General features: G+C 37.5%; 1 long non-coding RNA gene across 1 annotated transcript; it reads left to right on the forward strand.

Annotated features, from left to right (window-relative positions):
• LOC134393140 (uncharacterized) lies at nucleotides 1-5,635 on the forward strand. Its single transcript, XR_010025081.1, has 2 exons — nucleotides 1-2,214; nucleotides 2,261-5,635. It is a non-coding gene; the product is annotated as an uncharacterized LOC134393140 (long non-coding RNA).
• The last annotated feature ends 1,454 nt before the right edge of the window (nucleotides 5,636-7,089 follow it).

Genomic DNA, 7,089 nt, shown 5'->3' on the forward strand with positions numbered 1-7,089 from the left:
ACACACTCTGGTTACCTAATGTTTTTAATACAGGCATAGCAAGCAAGCCAATTCCTGGCAAAATCATATTTGGCACGGGCCATTTGTTTGAGATAATTTTTGCAGCCTGGACTACCATTTTATATGTTCTTGATCCCAATACCCTTCTTTATGAAAGATCTTAGCCCAAAGATCCAGGGCTCACAAGTACAAGGTTTGGCTCATTCTATGTCTATTTTGATTTCTTCACCTTTTGAACAATAACTCTCCACAGTATGTTTGGCTGGACCATCATTCATGATCCCAGCTTGGGAAGGAAACAGCCTCTTGAAAATTCTGATATATTTAGACCTGGTTGATACGTAATGGCAGCATTTGGCAGCAAATCATGGGTTAATTAACCAATTGTGAGAACGTGTACTGCATGCAAGTCCCTTCTAGTGTGCAGTAACAACCTATGAACACCCTGTTTGTATGTTGTGACCTCCGAACCCAGACCCTTTGGGTTGTTTGTGAGTAAAACAACACAAAGCTAATTTAAGATTTGTTCTTTAATTAATTAAACCATGATTTTTCACCTAATGCTGCCTTTACATGCAAACTGCCCCTTAATCTCTGCAGATACAATCTACAAATGGAATGATGGTTTTTATTAATTGTACCGCTTACTTTTCTTCCCTTTATTTTTCCTTCATCAAGGAGACCAGAATTATTTGCCCTTGTAGCCTATCTCAAAAAGTCAGGTAGGTAATCAAATATCTTTGAAAATCACATTAAAATAAGGCATAACAAATAGTACACCAGAAGCAGCTTGACTCTGGTTGCCAAAAACAAGCCCTTATTTATTTATTTTTTTAAAAAGCTCTTAAAATGCTTTCAAAAGATGTTCAGATTTGACTCTTGCAAGATTTTAGGAGAAATGATTCTCCAGTTGGGAAGAAGGACACAGCCCCAAAGTATACCTCTCTCTTCATGGTCTTGTAAGTCCAAGCTAATGGTATATGGATCATAACTTTAAAAAGTACACTTGCTTGGCCTTCACTCATAATGGGACACAATAAGCTAAGGCAGATAGTGAGATACCTTCTATAAAGGAAGCTCCTCTCTGGGTGGGTAGAGGGCATTGAGGAGGAAGCGAGGAAATCCAAAGGATTATTGATTTATCAAATAGACATTTTAGTGATACCTTCTGGATTCCTTTCGTCTCTTGCATGATGCCCTTAACTGGTAAAGCCCTCCTACAGCCTTGCAACGCCAGTAATAAAACCAGAGTGCCACTGGTATCACTTAACCCTCTAGCATTTAGGGTTTCAATACAAGTCCATAGAATTCGATGTTAAAGTAAAATCCTGGCCATTGGCCTTTGAGGACCTCTTTCAAAGTACAGTCCCAATGCTGCTATTTTACCCCTACACTAGATGTCCAAACAGCTTTTGTTGCTTGCATTTAACAAAGCACTTTAGTCCGCTACATCAAATAATATTGTACCATACGTGTCTACCCTATTTGCAATCTTTTTTTAAAGTCTCAAATCCAAACAGGATGAAACTGTTCCGGTGCCTAAAGATCAATGTATGATCCTTCCGCTTGACCGTATTTGCATTGCTTGTTTTTGTTTCAGTGACTGTCTACAACACAATTCTTAAGTAAGATGTAGATGGCTTATATGCAGCATTGATTTTCAGCCTTGTGCTGTAACTTTCATTGTTCTTGAGAAGAATGTAGAATGGGGGGGGGGAGTGGAGGTATGGCTTTACAGGTAATGGAATGTAATAGGACTCTTTACCTGTAATGGTGAGATGCGCTCCAATTTTCTTTTAAAAGTAAAGTTGGTTTCCATGTGAAGATACGGAATGTTTATGTTGTGCCTGGCCAATATTTTCGATTTCCAAATAAAGATTTGGTTTAATGACAGACCCTGCAAAGAATGGAGATTGTATTGCTCAAAATGATACCAGTTTGTCCTACTTCCAGAAGATTTTGAATGAGTTTTTAAAACCTCACCTGTTTATAGCTCTTTCCATCATGCTGAACAGGCATTTCACTGATAAATCAGGCTCTTAGAATATTGATTATTTGGTGCACACAAAGGCTAGTAGACAGTGGTTATTACAGGAAATGTTTTCTGCACCTTCCAGTAATTCCTGTGGTCTTGATGCCTTCATACTTGCAAACTATGCAAATATATAAATAGGTGGGTAGGTTTTAAAATAACAATTTGGGAATTTAATTTCAGTTATGGACCTAATAAACCACCCAGAGAGCTTCGGCTGTGGGGCAGTATATAAATGTAATAAATAAAGTGGTACATACCTGAACCCTTCTAAATGCTTGAACTCTCTCTCTTTCTCTCTCTCTCTGAATTTGTCCCCAAAATTGCTCTTTTGAGAGCAGGGCCAGCCCTACCATTAGGCAGGGTAAGGCAGCCGCCTCAGGTGGCAGAGGCTGGAAAGCAGCAGCAAGGTGTTAAAGAAGAGAGCTGGGTGCCCTATAGCCTGCTCTCCGCCCCCTAAGTTAGCCTGCTGCCTTCAGGCTCAGCAGAGAACGTTATCACATTATCAGTGTTGAAGTCAGCTTAATCTGCCAGGAGTGTCAAATCCAAGGAGATTTTGGGGGAAGGGGGCATCTGTGAACACAGTTCAAAAAAAGAACTCTTCCCCCCCCCCCTCCATGGGGCACGCAACCCTTTAATGGATTACAGCCTTAATTAGCTACAAATCATGTGTGTTTTTCTTTCTTTCTTTCATGGAATGGAAAAGAAACTTTAAAAACAACCCCGAGTCACGAAATTAGTCCTTGTCTTGGAAGTACAGTTGCCTCCTTCTCTCTCCTCACCTCCACTCCTTTGCTATAAAGGTGAGGAGCTTCTGGATGTTAGCAAGCTATCTTGATTGTTTGGGCATGGAAGAGTCAGAACATGTAAATTCAGCCTTGCCTAGTGTGAAGTAGGGGTTTGGTGCTTCTTTGAAACACCCATATGTGAAAACCCATCGTTTGCCATAGGGTTCATGTGTCCTTCAGCATGAAAGTGAGAGTAGTAATGGGCAGATCAGAATAGACAATAAATAAATTGACAGCATATAAATGTCTACCAGCTTTCACAATTAACTGTGTTTAATACTTTTTCACTGTTATCAATCCAAAAATAGTTATTAAAGCCAATAAATCTGGGATTTCAGTTTATTTAAAATAATAACTTGGTGCTTGGTGCATCTTTCGTCTGTGCACCGCTTTACAAATATCAGTCAAGCCTCAAAATAAGGATTGCTTTATTTATGTAGAAACTGAAATTGAATGTTACACGGAGGAAAAGTCAGTGTTGGTGCTATATAGGATACACGGGCTCTTACCTCCTTGTGCTATTTTCAGGCCACAGAAGCATACTTTTTGATCTCTATCCCATAAAGAAGGGGACAAGGAACCCACTTTACAGATTGTAAAGTCTATAACTGACATATCAGCCGTCATGCTTTGGGAACATATTTGTAATGTGATAACTCAAATGTCCATGTAATAATGTCCCTTAACTCTTTGGAACTGATTAGATTAATGGAAAATTTAAAGTGCATATTCTCATGTGTGCCCAGTAATACAGATAACCTGTGTCTTGGTTTTATAAAATCTTCTGATACAGCAATTTCTGTTTCTTGTTTTAGAGGATTAAGTTTTTAAGGGCTTTATTGGATAAGGCAAAGTTTAAAAATATTTTTAAGTGCATGACTTAATTCTGGCTCTGTCAACTTTTGCACTGTGAATATTTTAATTAACGTATTTTAAACACAAAATGTTGAGGGCTTAATACTTCCTGCCTTTTAACCCAAGGGTCACTTCTACCATTACGTTCTTGCTTCCATGGCATAGCTCTTGAAATGTATTCTTGAGGGATGTGTATATGGAATCCATATAGTCATTTTGTGAGACTCGGTCACCTGCTGAACTTGATCATAAATTATTTGTGTGAACTGCTGAGTTTGAGGTTGCAGTCTCCACTGATAAAGGAAAAAAGCTGACCCTTTCTGATAAAATGTTTTTCATGTATGCATCCCTGAGAATCACTTCTTTTAAGCAGCCATCCTTTGGATGTAAAATATTATGCTGGAACTGATCCCTAGTCTTTGTTGAGACCAGTGCTAGGTGGAAGAAAGTGTGTGTATGGATGCAGTTCAGGGCATCCTTTATTGTTTTGAAGCGGTGATACATCACAAATGGGATCTGGTTAATCCTAAATTATCCTGTAGCGTATTGGCAAGACTATGTAGCTTTTTGTCTTCCACCATGATAGTTGCCCTGATCCTAAATATTTGGTTGCAGTTCTGACACAATGTTGAGTTTAAATTGCTGCAACAGCTATTGGTACACCCTATTCCAAGCACTGATTTGTGAGGTGTATCAAAGCTTAGGATCAGGCAGTAAGTGTCTGTATTAATTCCTTAGGGTTTACATGAATACTTCACATTTTGTAGACATGCAGCTTGAACAAGAATCCCAGGTCTACAGTCCCATAATGCGTTTGAACCTAAGATCTGGATTCCACCCCCACTTGCCCTCCACAATGCTGATTAGATTCATCCACCCATTAAGGAACTTGAATGGTCGTTTTTGTCCTTGAGAACAAAACAGTTGCCACTTCTGGCTGTGAGCTGCTCAGTAAACTGGGTTTTTGAGATAAGCCGCCATCATCCTGTAGGAGCTCATTGGCTGAAGAATGTATTCTGAGCTTTAAATGGAGCTGTTGCTTATGAGCAAAACATTTTCCATTTATGACCCCTTTCAATGGCAGAGAGTTACATTTTGGGTACTTACAGAATGTGTGTGTGGGGGGGGAATCATGCTTCAGTTGAGGCACTGAATCATCCATATAGTATTATTTTCCAGGTAGCTCTCTAAGAATGTAAATCTTCTGCATTTTGTATGAGTATAAGAAAAGGTGTTTTTTTCCCCCCACTGTGATCCAAAAGCTCCAATGGTTTAGGGATAAATAAGGGATGTTTGAGGCATCCCATGTTGAATTATGGACTATTAATCCATTATTCTTTAGGACAAGTAGGATAACCTTTTAACATCCATAAAATGCCATTAATTGAATGAGCTGGGGAAAATGGGCATCCTTTTCCAAGAAGAAATATCTGTTAAATACATCAGTAATCATGAACTGTGTACAAATCAGTCTGTATAAAACTTGTGATTTCTTTTTATTTCATATTCTTTGGTAAAAGGTACATTGGTTGTGTTCAGTTTTCTGATCCAGAAACAAAGACCAAAGAAGGCCAACCTCATTTGATTGTGTATATTCTGCCTGTCTTAATTATTGATAGCTATAAAGGATACAGTGCAAGTAAGTGAATTGGTAATCAATGGTTTTTGTATGTTTTTTTTAAGGAAAGGAAACTTTAAAGTGTATAATTTATTTCTCAGCAATACCATGTTGTTAATAACGATTAGCAACGTGTCCTAATTTCCCAATAGCATTATTATATGTTGTCCTTCAGTTCGTTGTATTGTTATTTGGTATTTATTTGTGTTTGAAGGTCTTGCTATGTCTTGTGTTTTGATGCTAATAAATGAGAACAGTGTGTAGAATGCAAAACTTTGAAATGCTGAACTGTATTAAAGGAAAAAAAATAAACCTAAGTAGGAAGTCATATTTTTTAATAAACGGAATTGTGTTTTAATTTTATCATATGGTATTGACTCACAAAGTTGCAGTAACTGTTTACCCATTTTCAATTCACTTGGATGGCTCCTTGGACCATGTTCTCTTTTAATTTAGAGTATGAATGCATCCCTGCATAGACATGTTTCCCCAAAGGATTAGAATTTATAATGGAAGTTGTTAGTTAGTAAACAGAGAAAAATAATGGAGTAGCATTTATGACCAATAATTATTTAAGGACACGTTTTAAAAATGCCAGGCTAGGTTTCTTTCTTTGAAATACCAATTCTCTGGCCAGTTTCTGTGCACATGCTATGCCTAGATTTATCTTGGTGTGGCCAACACAATTCTGTAGATGTCTATTCAAAAGTAAGTCCCATTAAATTTGAGTTGGATTACTCCTAGGAGGAGTGTAGGGTTATAGTTTTAGGCTGCAATGCTAAACCCAGTTACCCCGGAGTAAGCCAGTTGAACTCAATGGGACTTACTTCTGAGTAGATATGTATAGGATTGCCATGTTAGAGTGGTATTTAGTGGGGGAATGAACTGATTTCACAGCCCACCCTTTTCAGATATAGTTCACTCCCTTAGTTTAATTGCTTGGACAAAGAACTGATTAGTATGTTATTAATAGAAAGTAAAACAATAGTTGGAAAGTTTAGATAGAAGGCAGCCTAAAACACACAAGTTCTCGATATATCGGAGAGAAGGGGTTGCAACAATGTAAAACTTAATCAATTTGATTTTTGACAGCCTTCTCATATAAATGAAACAAGAAGACAGATGAGTTTGAAATAAAACAAAATAATGAAAAGGTGCAATATACTCAGAGTTGGGACTTTTTCAATTAATTTAATACCATAACAAAGCGATCTTAGAAAACCAAGATATTTTAAATGTTTTAAGCAAAATTCTTTTACATAGTCGAAGATATAAAGGATTCACAACATAAGAAGAGGCTTGCTGGATCAGACAAAGGGTCCATCCAGTCCAACTCTCTTTACACTGTAGCCAAACAGTTGTCAACCAGAGACCCACAAGCAACAGCACTCTCCCACCCATGTTCCTCGGCAATTGCTCAGTAAACTAAATATTTTCCAGTATGGAGAAAAGAAAAAACAACTCGAAAATCTGTCATAGAAACATAAAATTCTAACTGCTATTTACTTAAATGTGATCGTTTGACCACTTAAGACAGTGATTTAAGTTTCAGCCAATTTATTAAGCCAGATGAAATTAAATACAAATATATGTAAAATATGACAGAGAAAATGCCCAATATAAGCAAGCATAAAATGGGTTTTAAGGGAAGAAAATGTGACAAGAATTCATGAGTTAAAATATAAATAACAAGCCAGTAGAGGCATAGAATGCTAACGTATTGTGGGTTCTAGGTTGTGTTAGCAGAACCACAATATTCAAGAATTGAGAAGTATTTTACTATTTTGCTCAGCCAT

Source organism: Elgaria multicarinata, chromosome 2 (genome assembly GCF_023053635.1).
Source record: "Elgaria multicarinata webbii isolate HBS135686 ecotype San Diego chromosome 2, rElgMul1.1.pri, whole genome shotgun sequence".
NCBI classification, from domain to species: Eukaryota; Metazoa; Chordata; class Lepidosauria; order Squamata; family Anguidae; genus Elgaria; species Elgaria multicarinata.